The 21,398-nt window shown below is 43.3% G+C and overlaps 1 protein-coding gene and 1 long non-coding RNA gene across 8 annotated transcripts in view; one reads left to right on the top strand and one right to left on the bottom strand.

The window, feature by feature from the left end:
* Positions 1-241: 241 nt before the first annotated feature.
* mef2cb (myocyte enhancer factor 2cb) overlaps positions 242-21,398 on the top strand; it is a 71,865-nt gene continuing 50,708 nt past the window's right edge. For 5 of the 7 annotated variants that reach the window (XM_062382152.1, XM_062382151.1, XM_062382150.1 and 2 more), the window contains exons 1-2: positions 242-476; positions 7,621-7,749. The gene's annotated coding sequence lies outside the window, so the exon portion shown is untranslated. Of the gene's footprint in view, positions 477-7,620; positions 7,750-10,179; positions 10,521-21,398 lie in introns of those variants that run through there. The other 2 variants (XM_062382146.1, XM_062382148.1) reach the window with 2 other exon arrangements.
* On the bottom strand, positions 14,317-19,336 carry LOC133933122 (uncharacterized). The gene is made up of 3 exons (XR_009912024.1): positions 19,171-19,336; positions 16,703-16,852; positions 14,317-14,707 (listed from the first exon to the last, which is right to left on the bottom strand). It is a non-coding gene; the product is annotated as an uncharacterized LOC133933122 (long non-coding RNA).

Here is a 21,398-nt window from a genome sequence, read left to right as displayed (position 1 = left end):
AGGGCATGTATGCCATTGCTGACAAAGGTCTGGGGTGTGTGTGTGTGTGTGTGTGTGTGTGTGTGTGTGTTTGGGGGGGGGGGGGGGGGGGGGGAGGGGGGGTTGTCACCGATCCCTCGGAAGGCTAAATTTACTCAGGAGTGATGGGGACAGGTGGATTCAGCTGGGACAGAGCGGTGGGGGTGGGGGTGCCGATGGGGGGGTATTGGAAAGAACTAAACCTGGTTTCAGTTCAGACGGAGATCGGGGGGAAAACACACAAACCCATTTCGTGGGTTTCTATTCAAAGCCAGCTGGTCTGGCTTTATCACATGTAGGACATTTATTTCAGGCAGTTTTGTTTCTTTTTTCGTTCAACTGTCTCTTTTGTTTTCATTTCTTTATAGTTTTTTTTAATTTTAGACCTGTTTGATTGAAGCGGGCCTCAGCTGGTGCTGCAGGGTGTAACTTCCTGGGGAAGCGGAGAAACGGCACGGGTGAGTTTTTCTCTCTACACCTTTATTCCCTTCCTTCCCCCCCCCCCTCCTATGAATCTCACTCTGTCAGTGGAAAACCTGTCTCCGTCAGGATTTTCTAAACGCACTCTGCACAGTGGGTCATGACATGTTTAACAGATTAAGCCATAATTTTGATATTTGAGCTGCTCAGTTTGAATTCAGCTGAAATTTATTTTGAAGTGCAGTCGACTAATTGTTTCATTATACCCTGGCTGGATTTAGTGAATGATGCCTTTGTCATGTCACCAAATACAGAAACAGTTATTCCGCGAGGCTAAAAACTACATTTAATTGGTGTTTACTTTGACTTTTTCCTGCTCTTGACAAAGTAAAAAGACACCAGAGACAGTGGAACACAGCTGAAGGAGGAATCAGGTCCCTGCTGCCGACAGTCACCTCTGCTGAGCTCTTAGGGAATAGAGGATTGAGGATCCTAACACTTTTTTTTTTAAGTCTACATTTAATGTCTCGGAGGAGAGACAAATGGTTTAAGTCACCTCGGTGGAGTTTATTGTGTTGTTTCTCTGCTTCTAATTCTTCACAGTCAGTTTAGGTTACTGGTACTTTCAAGGGTAATTGCTCAGAACGTCTCATTGCCCAATCTGGAATTATCAGTGAGAGTAAAGAGCATAGCCTTAACATGCTGTTTGGTTTAGAAATGACTCATTCCCTCAAGGTAGCTACCTTAGCGGCAAATACACACTTCAGTGAGGCACACCGCACATTTCACTGACAAACTGTGCAAAACTTTAAAAACAAGTGAGAAACTTTTGTCATATCACAAAGAGGGCCTCACAATTATTATAATCAAATATTTCTACTGTCGGGCAATAGTCTCTAATTAGCAGTGAATGACTCGGTTGGATATTTCCCCCTGACACTTTATTTAAATGTAGTTGTTGGATAAGAGAGGAGAAGTGGTATTATTCCTGAATTTGATTAATTATTTCCATAAAATGTTACCGTATGATTTTATTTCAGATAAAATATATTTATGTCTAATTCAAATACAATTAACACGTTATCGCGTTTAATTGCATTCTTTATCATCAAATAACAAACAAAACTGTAACAAGCAGAAATAGAGAAAGATTAATGGATTAAAAAAAGAAAAGAGAGACATCTCTTAGATGAGACACCGTTATATAACACCATGATGAGAGTTACTGTCCGTAACCCAAAGAGGCCAAACCTGGGGAACTTTGACCCAGTTTACAGGAACCGCTCAGTCCAGCACTTACCAGCTTTCTGCCCCTGAATTCCACGGCTTTGATGGTCAGCGGAGTTGAGGAAACGCGTTGTTTTTGTTCTCTGTCGGGAGGCGAGCGCTCTTACGCAGTTTGCTCTCTGCCTTTGAAATTCACCTCATCCTGTCACTTCACCTTCACCCTGCGCCATGCACTTCATTGTGGCTGTTTCTTTATGCACCATGAACAGTAGGGAGGTTTGGGAACGCGTGTGTATCTTCAGTGGAGATAGTCATTTGTTTGTTATTTTCTGTAATAGCTGCTAACAGAGAGCAAAGCAGTAGTTAGGGTAGCCGTTAGTTTCCATGGTTATGTGGTGGACACCACTGATCCATATGCTCTTGAGTTACTGAAGAAGCTCTTTTGCTGTAGAAAGAGCATTTCATTTTTTAAAGAATTATAACTCAACGAGACCTATTTCACATATGGAGGCAGTTTCGATTGCGATGGCATGGAAAGCAAAAGTATCTTTGTCCCGCTGTAATGCCTTCCAGTAAAGGCACGGTCATTTTGCTTTTATTTTTCCTTTTCTTTCTCTTCTATCGTCTTTATTATATCATTTTGGATGATTTCCAGCAGCAGTCTGGCCTCCTGTCTGAAAACTCTCTTTCCATCTACCCCCCTGAGCACCTCAGAGGCCAGAAAACAGTATGACGCTCCGCCGCCACTGTACAACGCCTGTGTGCTGGGGCCGCCTAAATCTACAAAACATGAGTGCTGGCGCGAGGCAGCTCTTTTGATCTGCAGCTAATCTCAGTTGCCTGCCTCCCCTCTGATCATGTCTGAATAAGAATGAGTCGGGGGGGGGGGGGGGGGGGGGATCCTGGAGGCACAAAGAGCTTTAGACTTGCCGCTCATCTGCAGAGCTCTGCCGTGCAACACGGGCCTGCTCCGTTAGTCGCTAGGCCTCGCTATCAAACATAAGCGCTGGGGAACCCTCTTGTAGACACACATTATGCTCCACTCTACTTGCTTCTCTTCACAGCGAGATGCTATCAGCTGCTTGTAAGGGGGGTGGGAGAAGTTACACAGCCATGCTGAGTGATCTTTAATTGTCAGGGGAATTGGTTGAGGTCAACATCTGCAGTGGGGACTTCTGCTGTGTAATGGTTTCTATGGGAATCGGAAAAAGTGTTTGTCTTATGTGCTATACGCTCACTGTAATACAGGCTAGACACCTGTCACTCAAACATATTCGGTGAAACTCATCTTCAGTAAAATACTGCAAAAAATGTGATAGAGTAAAATAGTGGGAGGAAAAATAACTGTCATCTGGTGTTGTTGATGCTGGTTCTCAACCTGGACAGATCTTTGTGTAATCTGATCCCTGATCTGAAAGCGATGGGAACCACTGCTGGTCAAGAATTATGGATATTTCATATAGAAACTTCTTCCTTGAGCTGCCAGTTATTTAAGATAGGATTAATGTGGCAGTTTATTTTCAGCTAAATAAAGTAACATATTGTAAAAAGATCATATTATTATTTGTACCTTAAGATATTGATCATGGAAATTGCTCAGATGCAGTTATTCAGTTCTATTGGCTTCTATTACCACATATCTAACTGTGTTACAGTTAGGCTTTGGAATTTCATGAAACACCGGGGGGCACCTCTTGAATAGAGACCCAAAACATTTCCTCTGTGTGGACGAAATTAAAGAAAGTGCGGTGAGATTTTCATTATCACTTTGGTGATGTTGCAGTAGTTCATAGAAATCATTAGGAGAAAATGAGTTTCTCTTTTTTTATTTGAGTACATGATGTAAAAGAGAAAGTGTGTGCAATTACCCCTGCTACAGTAGAGGGACTTTACAGGGAGAGAGGACGAGTGGAGAAAAGTGCCAGGGAATATAATAAAACATGGAAGAAATTAAAAATACAAATATATAGTCAATGTATGCTTGCATGTGGGATGATTACTGATACTGATTGTTATTATATTATCCAAAATGATAAAACAAATATTGGTTAAACTTTGTATGTGTCGATACATCCATACTCTGCCATGTAAAACTTATAGTATTGTGCAAGGAGGGCGGCAGAGCTCCCCTGCAGGCAGCACATTTAATTACACAATGGTATTTTTACATGTAGCAGGTGTCACGCTTCATCTTCCATACTTTAATGACATAGATCACATTAAAACGTTTTGATTCTAAAATCCATATTAACATTTTCATATAGTTTATAACTCTGCAAACATCTGCATTATCTGATAGAAAACAGCCACTCTTCTAAATATATAAATGCTTTTTGGATGTTTGTCTTATGCACAGGATTTGTTTACTTAGCAATAATAAACGAAAGGAGGCACAGACTGATATTTAAACTGTATCAATTATATAGTATTATTTATATTCCCAATAAAACATCTATCTTAATTTTAACTTAATGTTAGTAAATCTCATCTTGACAAAAAGGTGCATTAAAAAGTTGTTCAAGTTGTTAGCACTATGATCAGTTTGGCTTCCTGTAGGTATGATTGCACGTATATCTGGAAGTGTGTGCATGTGTCTACATGTACTCATACATACTTTAAACATGGTAGTATAACAAAGTGAAGAAGCAACAGGTCTGATCAACAGCTCACCCGTCGGCGCTGTCACACAGTCACAGGACCATGGGGCTTTTCCTATGATGTAACTGGAGCATCCGGCAGAACAAAGGCAGAGCTTGTTGTTCAGCTTGTGGCTCATCCATAATGCATACAAGGTGCACAGACAGAATAGTGTTGGTTAAACATGACACATGCAAATCACCGGTGATGCCTCTCGTTTGACACCGCTCGGTAAGGGGCCGTTATGTGGCCATTACGGTTTCAGTCGGCCCTCTTGTTATTCCTGAGCTCGACCCTGCTTTGTGTGGCTTTGATCCAGGAGGGTGCTGTTCTGAAAGTTAACCGTGAGGACGAGGAAGTGTGTGAAATGGTACAGTGAGTTTCAAGCTCGCCAGACCCCGTTAATGGCCAAGCCACACAGAAAAACTGTGTTATGGAAATGAACGCTCTTTATGGCTTCACTGAAAAAATTAGTCAGACCATTACGGAACACAGCTGCTAATGATAAGCAGACAGAGCAGCGTTCTGATCAGAGCGGTGATAAATAAAATGAGTGCAGTGGCTTTATGTTTATGAGATATGTGGGATCATTTAATGTCCAAACTGTGCAGATTAAAATCAGCTGATAGTGGAGGGATGTCTTTAGTTTGTTTAAGCGACAGATGAAACGCCTGCAGTTAATATGCTGTCATTCCAGGAGTAGATTACATCGTTGGATGCAATTTTTGCAGCAACATGTTTAGTTAAACCATATCAAATTATATTTATATACCACATTTGTGCGAAGGCAATTACGACAAGTTGCTATAGTACTTTCTCCTGCTTTCTTTCAGTGGTAGAATTATCAAGGTAATATTGCCTGCAATCTAAATTTAGAATGCAGACTGGAACCTTCATATTACAAAAGCTCATTTGAGTATACAAATAAATACTTCCCTCAGAATCATGGTTTTTTTTGTTTTATATATTTTGTAATATGAGGACATTTGATTTCAGTTAATTAACAGATTTTCTCACCTTTGCTCCTCTAATTATATTGTACAGTGGTACGATACATGTGACTATAATTACTAATGATATTGCCCCCTGAATTTCATTATAAACCTTATTAATAAGGAGCTCCATCATCGTGTGTAATATCTCGCTTTGGATGACTTAAACAAAGACCGAGCGCAGATCGACAGGGAAATCTCGCTCATCTCTCCAGTGTGAGGCGACTTCTGAGGCTGCTGTGTTTTACCTCAGAACCAAACCCAGATGTTCAGACTGATCGAGTCCTGTACAATGTGGTTATGATCTGTTAACATGAACATAGAGTTACTGAAATGTAGGTGGGTTCAAATGTGTTTATATAGATTACATATACAAGTTGCAGTCGAGTATAACGCACTCCAGCAGGTTTATGCACTTGCAGTAATGATGGATGACATTTTGTTACATGTTGATCTGATTGACCATGGCCTTTAAATAATGGAAATTGTCCATATATGACTGATATGAATTAATTTCTCCCTTTAACTAAATTTGTGCCTGCTCAATTCAATAATACACTGTAAAAATGAAAAGTCATTTCACAGAGATTTACGGTGTTATTTTACTTGTCATTAAATACTGTAAATTACTTTGTTGCCAGATTTTCTTACTATTTTTTAATGTGTACATAACAGCTTTAATATTCTACGATAGGCTTTTCCACCATACATTTTAGATTGAAAATATATACCATCAGTCATAATTCTCAACATAATACATTCTTGAATCAAACTCTTGATGCTGCCTTCTAACAATCATATTGATCTAGCTATAAGACGGACATACACACAAACACCTACGCACACATACACATGTGCGGGAGTAAGATCTATAGATCCCCAGCTGAGCCTGTGAGTAAAACTGGCCTGCAGGTCTTTCCGTGCCCCCTGCGAAGAATTTGGTCGTCAAATCATGAAGCATCTATCTGGCGTCAAAACACCAAATATCTGTTGGAGTCTTCAGGGAACGGACGCACAGAGAGTGACTGTGAAAGAAGTGTTAAATACCAAATAAAGATGGAAACATGCTCAGACATATCTGACGCGCACCAAATGCTCCGTGTGTCTCGCAGTGCCTCAGTAATAGCTGGCTAATTCTCAGGAGCAGCGAGGCAGCGTGCTTGACAACATCATCTACTCTGACAGGCAGATTTTGTTTTCACGTGAACATGATCGACAACAGATTGCACCGAGCCCCGGCTGTTCCTGTTTGCCCTGGAAATGTGTTTGTTTTTATCTTTTGCTTGAGAGAGACATTCCTTTCTTTCTCCCTCAAAAAAAAAAAAGAACACATTTTCAGGCGAGCTGTTCTGTATGTGTGTGTGTGTGTGTGTGACACATGCTGTGAAGTGACTGCCAGGAGAGGCTTAAGAAACAATCCAAGCAAGATCAATATCAGCAAACCGCACTTATGTGTTTGACTTAACATCCAGTCGCAGTTTCCCTCTCCTCTTTTCATGCACGGCTGATGCCAATCCTCTCAAAATTGCATTTACCCAAAAGCCTAAAGTGTCTGTATACACACTGCGACATATTTGAAATTACATAATTGTTTTGGCAAACTGTTGATTTTGCTCCACCGGGCTTTGATGACACTGTCAACCCACACTTAAACACACATGCACATACATACACGTACACACACACACGTACACACACACACACACACACACCTCAAAACACAAGTTCGGCATTGCTTGTACTGGGAGTGGGAGGGAAGGACAATGGCTAATGAGTTAGGAAAGTTTCAGAAGGCAATAAACTAATAATCTAGTTTGTTCTAATTAAGGAGAAAATGCTTTGGCTCAAGATAACACAAAAATCCAAATCCTGCAACACATGCAACTCCAAATTAACTTCAACACACTGGCTTTACACAAATGTGATGTCTGGCTACGTTACGTTGAGCTCTTTCTAAGGTCTCCACTTTAAGCTGTGGACCCCCACTCACGAGAGCAGAGCATACTGTACAGCAGGTCCTCCCTACTTTGCATTAAATGTGTGAGCTCAGAATGAGGCTGTTAGTGCGCCTTCACTATAACTTTATCCCTGTAGACGAGTCAGACAGTCGTTTATGAATATGCATGAGCCAGTGTTTGCCTCGTTTAATGATTTTTTTTTCACCATTAGAATGTATTGAATCCACCTCCCCCCATTTACTTCTCTGTATTTCATATTTCACAGGGCTGTGGAGCACACACACAGACACCGAACTGCACATGCACAAACTACTTCCAGATTCTCTCCTAAGACATCCTTCTTATTCCCCCCCCCCCCCCCCCCCCAGGTGCCAACCAAACACAACCTCAAGCATCGTGAATGCTGAAGAAGACCTCTATACGATGAACTACTGACAGCACAGTGAAGCTACAGGACTGAGGAGCACTGACGGCAGACGAAAGGAACCTTGAATGTGGTACGTACTATCACACATGGACCCCATAGGTGTTGATATGTCAATGGGAGACTTAATGCAATTGCCAATGGCACATGATAAGACGTCTAAAGGAGGGAACTGTTTCTATTAAGGGTGGCGCATCTGTACTTTTCTTTCACGGATCTGATATGTGACTCCATCGATGACTGCCATGTTGCGTTCATGAACCCACTGTTTCTAACAGACTTGCACCCTATTGATTATCACGGAGGTCTGGGGGCCAGAGGAAAGGCTATTAAAGATTAAAGGGTCAGGTGATGTGAAGGTGGTATCCCGAGTCATCAGATACCAGCGGCTTCAGTTACAGCCTGTAATGTTTGCCTGTCAAGGAGATTAGCCAGCTTGATTTATTTATTAACTGATTTCTTGTCCCTCCATTTCCCACCTCAAATGACTGCGGAGTGACAGGGCGGGCAGCTGCCTTCATGGCTGAGGCTTCACAGGTGAACTTAAGGGGAAGGGGAAGATTGCTTGGTGTCTACCTACAGTTTACACAGTCTAGTGAAAGACATGTTCGACTATGACCAGGGAAACTTTGAGGGAAATGATTTTCTGTGTATTCACATATTGATAAAAAAAATAGTGGATGATGCCAATTTAATAGAGGTAAGGAAACTGGTAAAACCAAACACCACCTGTTCACTAAGACCTTTGGCCTCAGCTAACGCTCCACCCTGCCATTAGTGCTGAAGTCTATTTCTGTCCTTGTTTTGTGTGAATTTCTTCCTTTATTTTTTTTTTATCTGTGTCCGTACTGACTGCCTAAAGCGCCCTAGGGTCTCTTGAAAGGCGTTGTATTAATTAACTTATTATTATTATTACTTTGAACAAAGAAGAAATTTCAATATATAATCAATGATGAGTGGCCTTGCTTTAATCTACAGAGCTAACAGTAGGAATCACTTTAATGTGCACCTTACTGAATCAGGAATCGTGGGTGGATGTTGGACATATAATTGGCACCTCTGTGAAAATATCCTAGATCTGCCACCGTACAAGTGACCGTGTGAGACTTTAAGCAACCCAAATAAAATGCTAAAGAATTTTAAAAACTGATGTTAATCAAAATCTGGGATTATGTATTTTCTATTTACGAAGATGGATTCATGAAAACCAAAGAGTGAGGCCTGATGGTGTATCAGACTTTAACAGGCTTCATTCAAGACAGCCATTAAACGTTCTCTAAAACGATACATCCCCCCGTATAATGTGAGTATAATACAACTGTGGTATTACAAGGCTTATCAGGCGACACATCTCTGTACAAAAAGCCATCGCGCTGCCTGTCTGCTTCTTATCTGAAGTGGCAAACTTGCTCTTCTAATTGTTGCCTTCACACTAATAGAGTGGATGTTTTGAAATCATTTGGTTGGATGGATAAAGGCCTGGTAATTCCCCCCATGCTCACTGTCTGTGTCAGCCCTTATCTATACTGGGGGAGATAGCTGGTTCCTGGAGAATGATTGGCAGCACGCATGCTGGAGGTGGAAGGTTTGCACAGACTCAAAATAAGAGGAGACATCATTAATGCTGCACAGACATGGAGGAATGTGTTGAGGAATTGAATAGGCATATTATCAGGGGGTTATTGAACACGTAATGCAACAATTAGTCTTAAAATCTCAAAGTGAGCATGGTGCAGATACAAGGTCTATGCAGCAAATTGGGTCAAGTTTGTTTCTACTTAGGAAGTAGCGGATTTGACTTTTCTGTATTTTTCTCTGTTTTTATTGGGTCTGAAAACATCTTGAAAAAGTGAGATTTTCAGTTGGGACTGTTCGGGTCGGGATAAAGTTATTTCGAAAGCATGCATGAAACAAAAAAGGGCCAAAACTATAAGATAAGTTTGTCAGCATGGATTTAGCCTTGCGGTCTAAAGTGGGCTGCAGACGTTTAACTTAACGTGGCGTGCGTTGCTCCATTAGATAAAGCACACATTCCCCATCATCCTCCTCCTCCGCGCGCTCCGTCTCTCTGAGCAGTTAATTGTGCGTCCACTCTACCGGGACCGGCGCGATAATAACGCATTAAAGAGCCGTGCCTCTTTCATTAAAGTGGAGTTGGAAAATGTGAGCCCGCCCCCTTTCCAGGAGTCAAAAACGAGAGAGAAACAAGGAGAGGGAAGGGAGAGAGGGAGAGAATCGATTATTTCGCCTCGAAGTAGACGAGCGAAGGTTTCGGGGGGAAGCGACTCGGTCAGGGTTGTGTGGGAAGGGGCAGACACGAGCTCTCCAACATCAAACCCCGACAGCCTCCAGACGTCCAGCAGAAGCAGCAGCAGCAGCAGCGGGGCTTTACGCACAGCGCCACCGCTCCACGCCGCTCCAGTCCACCGCCACAGGGAGAGAGAGAGAGAGAGGGAGGGAGAGAGAGAGAGAGAGAGAGAGAGAGCAGGCGACGCGTCCTCGCCGCCTCCAGAGCAGACACTGTCCGATCAGAAAGAGAGAGAGAGACAGAGAGAGACAGAGAGAGAGAGAGAGAGATAGAGCGAGCGAGAGAGAGAGTTTCCTCTGACATTATAGAGAGACTCCTACCACGCACTGTAGGTTACTTTTTTTTCTCCCCCTCCCGGCGACGTCCTCCGCTAAGTTGCGCTCCTGGATTTTAAGTGCGTCTTGGCGAAGTCCATCCTCATCCAGCAGCGGCGGCGAACCCCCTCCTGTCACTCGGCCGGAGCCAAACGACCGGCGCGGACCGGCGCTTGTTGTACCTCTCACTTCAACCCGGACACGATTTCACGCACAAACAAAGTAAGTACCGCGCACGCAGCACTTCGCAGCCGACTCGCAGACATCCCCGGGACGCATCGCAGTCGGCACCGTGTTTATTTGCAATCTTCCAGAGGATGAAACTTATGTGGACGGGTTTGGGGAGGGGGGGGGGGGGGTCTATTTTTCGATGCGCGCTTGCCTCCTCAACAAAGTAAAGTAACTGTGTCCATCGATTTGTTGTGACCCTGATCGACTCATCCCGGTGACAACAGTGTGCTTGGGTATAATTACAGGCTGACACCAAATATCTGTTTATGGTCAATTAGGAGAGTGAAGATCTGCCTCGTGTCTTTAAGGTTGGAGTGGGAGTGCTGTGTCGACCTTGTGGAGCGTTCTCGTGTCCACATGCAGGCGCACAGCCCCAGAGCTGCAGCCACTGAACAGGCTGCCCTCCTTCATATCACATGAGAGGCATGTTCTGATCTCCCGTGCTATGATGACAAGTTCCACCAGTAGTTTAAAACGTAGAATTTAAACTATTCAGCATGTGTTTAATTTTTCTGACAAGAAACTTTTAAAAAACTCAGATAAAGGCAATGAAAAAAAAAATTTCCGAAGTTTTAACATTTCAAATAATTTGCTGTTAAAGCAATAGAGTCAACAAACTCACTGTAATAGCTTTATTTTGTGGGTTCATAAGCAACTGTAATTCTTTTCCATTACTTTGAATGCATTATACAAAGGTGCACTGATCACAATTGCAAATCCTGCATCACAAATCCCTGCATTGATTTAAATTGAATAACATGCATAAAGGTAACTTTCATAAATATATTATAAAAACAGAGAGTGGTGTTAATATTATACATTTGCATTCAAGAGTATAAAAGAGCACAGTATTTGAACGCTTATTCCTACAGAGACTCGGTGGTAACCGGACTGTAAATCAGTGTTTGGCGTGTTCAGGCTGAATTATACTTTCTTCTCAGTGACTTTGGGTCTGAGCTTGTTTAGACCTAATTCCACGACACTGAGGAGGAAGCATTTACTCGGGGACTTTAGTTCAGTCTCATGAGGCTCAAATGAACCTGTTGCAGTGAGAGGATTAATAACGACATCATAATTAACCTGTGACAACTTTCACAGGTTGCAGCTTCAGAAATAAAAAAGGAGATTTATTTGTTTTGAACTGAGGAGTTGATGTGAGGCCCTGTGATGAAATGTGCAGACGCACTAAGGAAAGTGATAAAATGTTAAATTACTACGCCACACTTAATTTTAATTTGGACCAATTGTGGCACTGACTAGGTTGTGTGCAATGCAACTCATGCTCATTAAAAATGAGCCTTGAAGTAAATCTCTATCATTTTATTGTGAATTTGTAAACATTAATTTTATCACTTAAATAAATTCTGTCCATTTTAATGTTGAAATAGCTGCGGTTTTTAAACTTGAAACTCTTATATCCAAATCTTTTTTTATTGAGATTTAAAAGAACTATTTAGATCCAAGAGAACTAAAAGCTATAAAAATTGAAATATGGTTTATTAGTGAGACATTTTGAAGGCACTCTGGAAAAGTACATTTTTAAGTGATAAAGTGTTGCTGTCTACTGCAGCATATCAACCTAATTTGTGACTCTGTGAAAAGCGTACTGCATACATTAAGTCATTTACTGCTTGATTGCATTTTATAGTTTTCTTAAAAAAAAAAAAATACAGCTTTTATAAAGCACAGGCAATATTTAAGAGGCATTTTTCACATTTTAAGAGGGTGAAGTGTCCTGAGCATTGTTCTGCCACTTTTTTATAATCCATTATGCTGTTTTTATATGAGTTGTTTACTCATAAAAAATGTTTTAAGCATATTCGTCTATTAAAGGATTTTACACATGGCCTTCCCTCTCCTACCCATCGTCAATGAAGTTGTTCTGTGTGGCCTGTCTGGCCTGTTGCTCTCTTGGGATTTAGCGTTAGGTTAATCCGCTCAGAGGAAGGTGAGCGCTCGCATGTGGACCTACGATTACACACAGAGGACTCTGTCAGCCAAGCTGTGTAATCTCAGAGACCCTGTGCAAACACGCACACACTCACATGCACACACGCGCATTTGCACGCAAAAACACACACACACACACGCATAAAGACAAAAGCATGGCGTGTCCCTTTCTCCCCCTGTCTTTCTTTGTATGCACATACACACACACACACATACACACACTGCGACACCCACACTCTCTGGCCTGCGCTGCCTTTATTTCTCTTATTCTCTTAAGACCTCTTCCTCTTGACAAATCATTTGGGATTTTGGGTGCTGATTCACAAAACCAACAGTGACAACACACTCTTACCCTTCTCACAGAGAGGGATTAGAAGGTCACGTGTCCCTGTGATTGGCCAGGGCATTGAGCCGATTGTCAGGGCACTTTGCTGTACACCAGGGGCTCAGTGAAGCTTTAGTTAAGTGAAGGAGAGGGACACACTGTGTGCCATGCTCAGCAGTATCCATGTGTTTTGATATCGGCTGAATAAAGAGTTGCTAATGTCTTTAATCGTGAATATAAATGTGTGAATACTTGGTTGCCCTGGCAGGCCAAGACGTGCACAACCAGAAAGAGTGAGTTAGGCTTCGAGTGCTGTAAAGACGTGTGCCATTAAGCTTGCATCTTTAAAAAAACAGAAGGTGTAAAGTATACCTCTGTCCTGCCTCATTGCACAGACATTTCAAACTGTACAGAAGGCACGTTTCAAGATCCCCTCCTCATGGAAAGCCAGATCTATGAAAACATTTTTTTTCTCTTAATGGAAACATCCGAAGCATTTACATTTAAGCAAATAATTCAGTATTTTTTTTCTTGCTCTAATGGTTTCAAATATTTTGAAAGGGGTTTGCAGAGTTTGCTCAGTAAAACACTCATTTGCAGATTGCAGGTTGGCAAGATCTGGAGGTAGATATTGAAGAAAGTGTAATTGGACTTCATGCCCTTTGGGTCAAACAGGGAGGTAATATAAGAGTCAATTGTAGGGAATCGTATTTACCTCCCATATAAGAAGCCTATAAACTGTCAGGAGACACCTCCTGGATTTCCTCTAAATAATATAGTTAATGTTTGTTCTTATTATTTTATATAATTTTTGGAGATGCACTGGAAATCCTAATGTGAAAAAGCAAAGATAAGCTCTCTTCTGAGTAAATGCATCTGACAAATAATGTGGAACTGTTAAGTCATTTGTTAGAAAAACTTTTCTTATTTATTTTTTTTACTCGCCTGTTTATAAGCAGATGAAAACACTTAAGTTTTATAATAACTCAAGGGCTTGTTGTATTTGTGTTTATTGCACCAGGCAGGTGTTCGCTCTTGCTGCATTGGAGGAAAAGTCTCCTTTTTTTGTGTTTCGACACATTTTTATAGCGTCAATGAAAAGCATCGGGCTCAACCTCGCAGTGGGTTTATTTACTCATTTCCAACAGATCTCCCTTTCATTGTCCTTACTGTTGTGCATGTTACAAATGTTTCCCCAAATGTTTCTTTGCCTAAGGAGCACTGTCTGTGTAGCCTCATAAGTGCTGCAATTACTCATTAAACTTAAAAAAAATTAAATAATAATAATAATCCAAAGTAAATAACACAGTCCTTGAATGGTTTATGGTGGATGGAGTGCATATAAATGAATATGTCCTGGTTTCTGCATAATGATGCAAAGACTTCTTCTGTCTCTATCTAGTAATTAGCGGTGACGTTCCGCAACTTTCTCTGTACACTGTAAGTGGATGGGGGGGGGGGGGGGGGGGGTTGTTCACTGGGGTGTTAAAGATCACAGAGGAATATATCAGGCTTTGATGTTTAATTGTATTGTAAAACACATTTTAGAATATTTCTGCATAAAGTAGACTTCTGGCTGTGCTGTGCTTTGTGTTTGCTGTTTCTTTGTGTGTTTGTCTGTCAGTATGTGCTGTGTGTCTGGGAGGTTAGTTTTTGTGTGTCTGTGTGTGTGTGTGTGTGTTCAAGTTTGTGCCTTGTCTCCGTCTGTTTGCGCATCACAATGTTTGTGCTTTTGTTTTTTTTTTTGTCTGAATTTCGTGAGGGTGTTGCTGGTGTATATTCAAATGAAACTGCGTGTGTTTCTCTTTCTCCTTTCTTCTCTCACTGAAGAGGGGAGGATTTGATGTCTGCGATGATGGAGCAGTCTGGAAAACGGTGTCAATGTGAGGGCTGAAAAGGCAAACTGAGAAAATAGATGCACAGAGAGACAGAGGGAAAACAAAACACATACACACACACACACACACACAGTAAAAACGTCAATATAAATGTATTTGAGTTTAGGTGAGTTAAAAGCAGAGGAACTGCATTTTTCTTTTCCTTTCGTTGACCTGAGATCAGGTATTTTTCATTAACGAGAGATGCGTTTGTGATGTCATGTTTAACACATTGATCTAGATGAACAGGATGTCCTGCCTTCTTCTTCCTGCTTCCTGTTTCCTGCCTGGCCTGTTGGTCATTATATGGCGGCAGCTGCCTGCTGGGTGGTCCGCGCTCAGCAGTGCTGACCACACCATCATGGTGTCAGCTGCCGAGCCCACCTAAAGAGACACCCAAAACACCTCGCCATACTTGAGGCCTGCTCCCTGAAATATTTGGACAGCGAGAGAGTCCAGGGAGGCAGTGAGGCTGGAGGAGTGCAGGGAGCGGAGTATTTAGGATGATAAGACAAAGAGAAACATTTAGACTAGAGGAGAGTTTGCATCTCTTTGTCCAAACACATCAGGCTGATTGCCTCAGCATCAGCATCCAGACGTGATGCTTAATGTTAAAGAAAAGGAAAAACGAGAGTTAAAATGCTTAAAGATTAGTTTATCAACTTAAATACCAGACTTTTACTTAAGTTGCGTTCCTGTGAGATTTGTATTCAGTGTAGCCGAATCCAGATATAGTAACACCACATGCAGTGTTGATCTATAACTGCTGCAAACATATTGTGCGGTAAGTCCAAAATTAACTGAGAATCCTTTTTTTAGTGAGTTTTTTGGGGTTGGTTTGAGGGAGAGGTGTTTGCTGTCCGTGTGCAGAAATGTGGCGACATCAGGCGCGTTCCACGATAAAACACAGTGCCTGACCTGTGGACGGCGAGGGGCAACTTCTCACCCCCTAATATATTTTCAGAAACCCACCCCCCTCCATGTGCCTTTGGTGTGGCACACATTTGGCCTACACCCAATGTGAAAAACGGAGGAGGAGGAGGAGGAGGGTGGAGAAACGGTGAGAGTGAGAAAAAAAAAAAAAGAAACTCGACATTTTTCCCAGCGGCTGTAATTTATCTTTGTCACGGCTGCAACATAGCCGAGTCATTCTGCAACATCGTCCGGTGAGACGCACAGAGGTAGCTCTGTGCCCTGGCCTCACACAAGCTCACATCCATCTGAAACCCCGGCTCTCTCGGCTGCCACGATCTGCCGCCGCTGCTGCCGCCGCTGCTCCCCGTCCACGCTGCTGCTGAGCCTCACATTGCTACCGGGTATTTCTTTTCTCAATAGATCTTATGCACACAGACGGGAGTAAAAAAATACCCAGTCAGGAAGATTGTTGCAGTAGATTCCAAACAATTGGCAGTGCTGTTATTGTATTTATGTATTTCTGTGGCTCCAAGGACGTATATATTACAGTCTTAACGATGATGCTTGTTTTTCACCCGACATTTGGGCAAAGTCTGCAACATCAAGAAGGTTCACTTTTTCAACTCTGTGGGGACCGGGCTGTTAAAAACGCTGTTAACACCGTCTAAGCTGAGAAAAAAAGCTGTATACGAATCCACGCTCAGTGCCCCCCCCCCCCCCCCCCCCTCCCACCGAGCACGCAGCTCGACCAGGCGTCGTCCTGCCAAAGTCCACACCAGTGTTCCTTTCCGTTGTCATCTGTGCCATTCCCACACCAAAGGCCGGCCTGTAAAATGCTGTGCAGCAAACAGGACTGTTTTGAACACTTTACATTACTCAGCTGACCAGAAGAAAAAATAAAAGCACGACAAAGAAAATGTAGGAAAAAAGAATTGTGCTGCAGCTACATGAGGCGATGAGAAAAAAAAGAAAGACCAAAAATGAATTGTGCTCAAACTTTTCAGCTGAAGAGCATCTGAAATCAAACGTAATAACACGCAATAATGTACAGCAATATGAAGGGTGCCCTGAGGGTGGAGAAGGGTGAAGCACACAGACACACACACCTTTCTTTCTTTCTCGCTCAATTTTTTGAACTCTTTTTCCTCGGCCCAGCTCCTTCTGCCCCATGATGTATGGCCTTTTTCCTACAGTGGCTCTTCCAAAGTGCAGCTCGTGATGTCATTAATTTTATTCATACTTTATGGATGCTCTGTCTGAAAAAAAAAGAAAAAAAAAAAAAGGAGAGGGACAATGTGAGGAGAGAGGGCGGAAGATAGAGAGAAGGAGAAGAGATGGTGTTGCGGAAGGAGATTTTCAGTGCAGTCGCATGTATAATGAATGAGGGGGGCACTTTGTTTGAAACTCCAGCCCGGCGCTTCACTTCAAGGTTTGCTGGGCAGAGTGGGGCCTTGTGATCTCACACCAGCCACTCTCTTTATCCTGCCAATAGATGCTTTCACCTGGCACTGCGGTTCGACCCAGTGGAAAACCAAATAACCTTGTATGTGTGTGTGTATAAAAGAAACACACACAGACACACATACACACACACACACACACAGAGCACTGACAATGGAACAAGGGGTTTGGTAGATAGTGTGAGGAGCGGGTGAGAGAGGAAAGAGGTGAGTTTGTATAACAGCAGCAGTGCAATGACGCCCAGACGATACTGAGGAGAATACTGGCACCCGGCCCACACTTCCTAAACAGTGCTCTCTACAGAAATAGCCCAGCCTTGATATTGACTTTCGTCTGCTGTGTATGTATGTGTGAGGATGTGCACATTCGAGCAGGCTCACTGCGAGTACAGCGACGGTTCTATTGTCAAGTGAGGAGTTTTCCTACTCAGTTAATATTTGGTAATAATTGTTGCATGGTGACGTTGGTTATTTCTTATCCCGGTGTTTGTGTCTGGGCATTCGCAAGTGTCGAAGGTATGTGGTCAAAGGAGCCGCCTTTATTGTTTTGGGGAAAAAAATGGCCTCCGTCTTATTTTTGGCCGCCGTTCTGGACTCGCGGTTTTATAAATAGCCGAGGGAATGCGGGGGGGGGGGGGGGGGGGATACCTGTCGTGGCTCCTGCCTGCCTTCCAGTCGAGTCCCGGCGCCTCCACGTCACATCCAGCCATCGTCCGCCCTTTCCGGGCTGTACGACAGAGCAGCCCCCCCCCTTCCCTCGGGGGCCGGGCAAACAGGATGGGACTGAGATCGAGGGTGTGAGAAAATCAGTCTCTGGAGTAAAAACACAAAAGGGGCTCACAGTTCATCGCGAGTGGCCTTATCTGACACTGTCAGATTTAAGCAAGCACGGATTAAAAAAAATATATAACAAGTTAATTCCTTCTTATGAATAGAGAGCCGACTCTAAAGAGGAGTGGCAAGATGGCAACACACAATAGAGTGTCTTCATATTGAGAGGTGTGTTTTTTTTGATACTTCGTCGATGAGCATAAGGTCACAGGGAGTTTTTTTCTCTCCACTCTGCCTTCTGCATGCGGAGGTGTCTCGTTAATTTAATTTCTGCGTCTCAGACATATGCCTTGTGAACAGCAGTTAGCGTTAACTTTCTCCCCGTGCACTGTTTCCCTCACACTCTGCTCGCGATTTCCTACCAGATGATCTGGCTTCACATGTTTTTTTAAATGCAATGAGAAGGTTTTTTTTTTTTAATGATGGATCGCGGAAAAAAAAAACAGAAGAAGTCTATTGATTTACTGATAATGACACACAAGAGTGGAGCTTACTTATTATAGGCAGTCTGCATTCATTTATTTATGAAAATGTTTTGATTGTTTGGGTCAAACTAATTTTGAATGTCTCACTTGTGTGGGCAGATAATCATTTGTACTTTTTTCTGGCAGCGTATTCCTTTATTTAATCAGCTAATTATTTGCTTGACATTCCATTCGGCCCTGCGATGCACAAGTGTCCAATCGTAGGTGGAAAAACACTGCATGTAAAGCCTATAATTTGTTCAAACATGAGCATCATCCTTGCTGCTTCCTGTTCCTATATTGTTCCCCCACTAAATGAGTGGCCCTTTCCATTTTGGCCCCTTATAATAGAGGCCCAATAATCGTGTTCAGATTGGGACATAAAGAGAGAGAGAAGGAGAGAAATCTTTAAGAAGCTCTGGTGCCCTTGGTGGACTGTGTATACACACAGCGAAAGAGAAATCATTCTGTTTTTTCTTGCTTTGTGCTGTCTCCCTCTATCTCTGCGGAGGAAACTGTGCTGCCTGTTAATATTGTGCTTTTGACAGCTTAATGTGATAAGCGGACGACTTGTTAAAGAAGCCTTGGATTGTTCTCATAGAAAGAACATGCTTCTTTTCTTTTCCCTCCTCCCTCCCATGTTCGCGCGGTCTGTCGATGACCCAGTTCTGAGAGATGGTCGAAAAACAAGGAAGAGCAGCGCGAAATCCACAGGGGAGGAGGAAGGAGAGGAGGCAAGAGGGTAGAGAAGAGAGCGAGCAAGATCGAGTGAGAAAGGATCCTATAAGTAAGAGAGGCACTTGTGGGAAGTTAACTCACATGCTTTTCTTTCTTCTCGCTCCCTCTCGCCTCCTCCACTCTTCCTCCTCCTATAGGCACTGAGCAGCCTACCTTCCCGGGCTCCTCTTCCCTGTAGCCTAATCGGAAGAGAAGCGGTGGGAACGATAACGGGGATTAGCTTCCACTGCTCGCCAGCTCACCTTGGTTAAGTACACGTGTAATGAGTTGTTTATTCACAGTAGGCGCAGCAGAAGCCCGGATCCCCCCCCCACACCTCCCTTCCTCCTCTGCTAACGTAGACCCACATCACACGCAACAGATATATCACATAGACTAAATGTATAACACATGGAGCTGTACGCGGCAATGCACATGCACCATATGCAGTGTGAGCGTTGACGTGCGCAGGTATATGTGCAAATACATGTATTCAGTCAACCCTCCCGCTAGCACACCCACCCGTACGAATTCCCACACACAGCTGTGATGCAGGTCACTTATACTGTGCAGGGCAAATGTGTGTGTGTGTGTGTGTGTGTGTGTGTGTGTGTGTGTGTGTGTGAGTGTATAATGTTCTCAGGCCTTCCTTGGGTCACAAGACTTGGGGATTTTTCTCAGGGTGAAGAGAAGGGGAAGAAATTGAATGATGTGAGAAAAAATGAAGGGAAGGAACCAAGAGAAGGAAAGGGGATATGATGTGCCCACTACTTAGTGTGTGTGTCTAATGCTCTTGTGTGTGTGTGCCAAGTTTGTGTGTATGTACATGAAGTGGAAAAAGCTGTTGCCTTGTGGAGGGGACGTGCTCTGCTATCATTAGCTGGGGTGGGGTGGGGCGGCGGTGGTGGGGTAGTACGAGGGGGCAGGCGAGGTTATGTGAACGGTGCAGCTGTGCTTTGCAGCGGAGGGATTTGAGCGGAGGGGTGGCGGTGCTGTGTGGGGTGGGGGTAGACGTGGGGGGGGGGGGGACTCAAGGCGGCCAGGTCCTTCGCTGAACCACCAGCTCGCAACGCAGAGGAGGAAGAGGGGAGGAAAGAAGTCGACTGAGCGGCGGGAGTCATATGCGCAGCACTCTGTCCGCCGTCCCTCCACCCCTCCATCCCCCCACTCCTTCACTCCTCCACTCTGGCCCTTTACTTTCCTAAATAGGGAAAATAAATAAATAACGATGATGCCTGATGGTAAAGATAAGAGTGCACGAGAGAGGAAGAGGAGGGAAAAAAGGAAACAGTCATGATTTATATATGTATAGTAGTAAAGGGCCGGCTTCATCAAAATAACTTCCAATACTTCTGCTCCTACTACAAATAATCATAATAATTAAAATCACAATAATGAACATGTTTTTTCACATGACTGTATAGGAACATAAAACTGTTGTTCAAGTTTGGAGCCTGTTTGTTGCAGGGATTTCCCCGCGACTTGACATTCAATTTGAAAATCACTTAAATTTGTTTAAGCTTCCTCCCCGCCTCTCTCATGTTTGCCTTGCCGAACGAGTCAGAGCCCACGTAGCGAAGGCTGGCGCAGCAGACGCAGACCCGAACTCGCTTGTCAGCCCCGTGTGATCAGTCGCTGTAGAGAGAGACAAGGCAGAGGTGGCTGAGAGACGACAGAACACAGAACGGCAGCGGCGTGCACTGCTAATGCATTCAGCCTGCCACCGCATCCAACAACAAGGCAGGATATCACACAACTCACTTCACAAGATGTTCCTACAACAACATCGACAACAACAGACATGCGCGCAGACACACAGTCACACACAGGTGTGCACACATGCATAAATAAGCCGCACACTGCATGTTGGAGAAAAAAAAAAAACAATAAAAAAAACCATGAGGAACACGAATTTGAAAGCAAACAAACAAGTTGGAATGTAAGCAACTTGTCGGAGACTTTGCGACAGAAAAAAATAAATGAAGAACGAAATGACACATTTTGTTTCATGAGAAAGGGAACATAATTGCTGCGGTGCACCAGGCGCTCACATTTTTGGTGAAAGCAGAAAGTTCCTGGCAGATTTTAGCGTAACTGTGAACTACGTCAGGCACGAGGGCGAGCGCCGAGCTAAAAATAGAGCGTGGTCAAACGGCAGTAGTGCTTTGGCAAGAGGGTCATCTCCCTGTGATACAGTGGCCTTCACTGTAGCCACGTATCGAGAGCAGAGGCTCTCTGCCAAAGCTTGTAGCTTCACAGCAGTAATTTAATATTTGTTGGTCTCTATTATTCCATTCTCCCCTCTCCCCTTCTCCCTCTCGCTCCTGCTT

The sequence above is a fragment of the Platichthys flesus genome, chromosome 3, assembly GCF_949316205.1.
Source record: "Platichthys flesus chromosome 3, fPlaFle2.1, whole genome shotgun sequence".
In the NCBI taxonomy this organism is placed as follows: domain Eukaryota; kingdom Metazoa; phylum Chordata; class Actinopteri; order Pleuronectiformes; family Pleuronectidae; genus Platichthys; species Platichthys flesus.
This window is presented reverse-complemented; position numbering and strand designations above follow the sequence as displayed.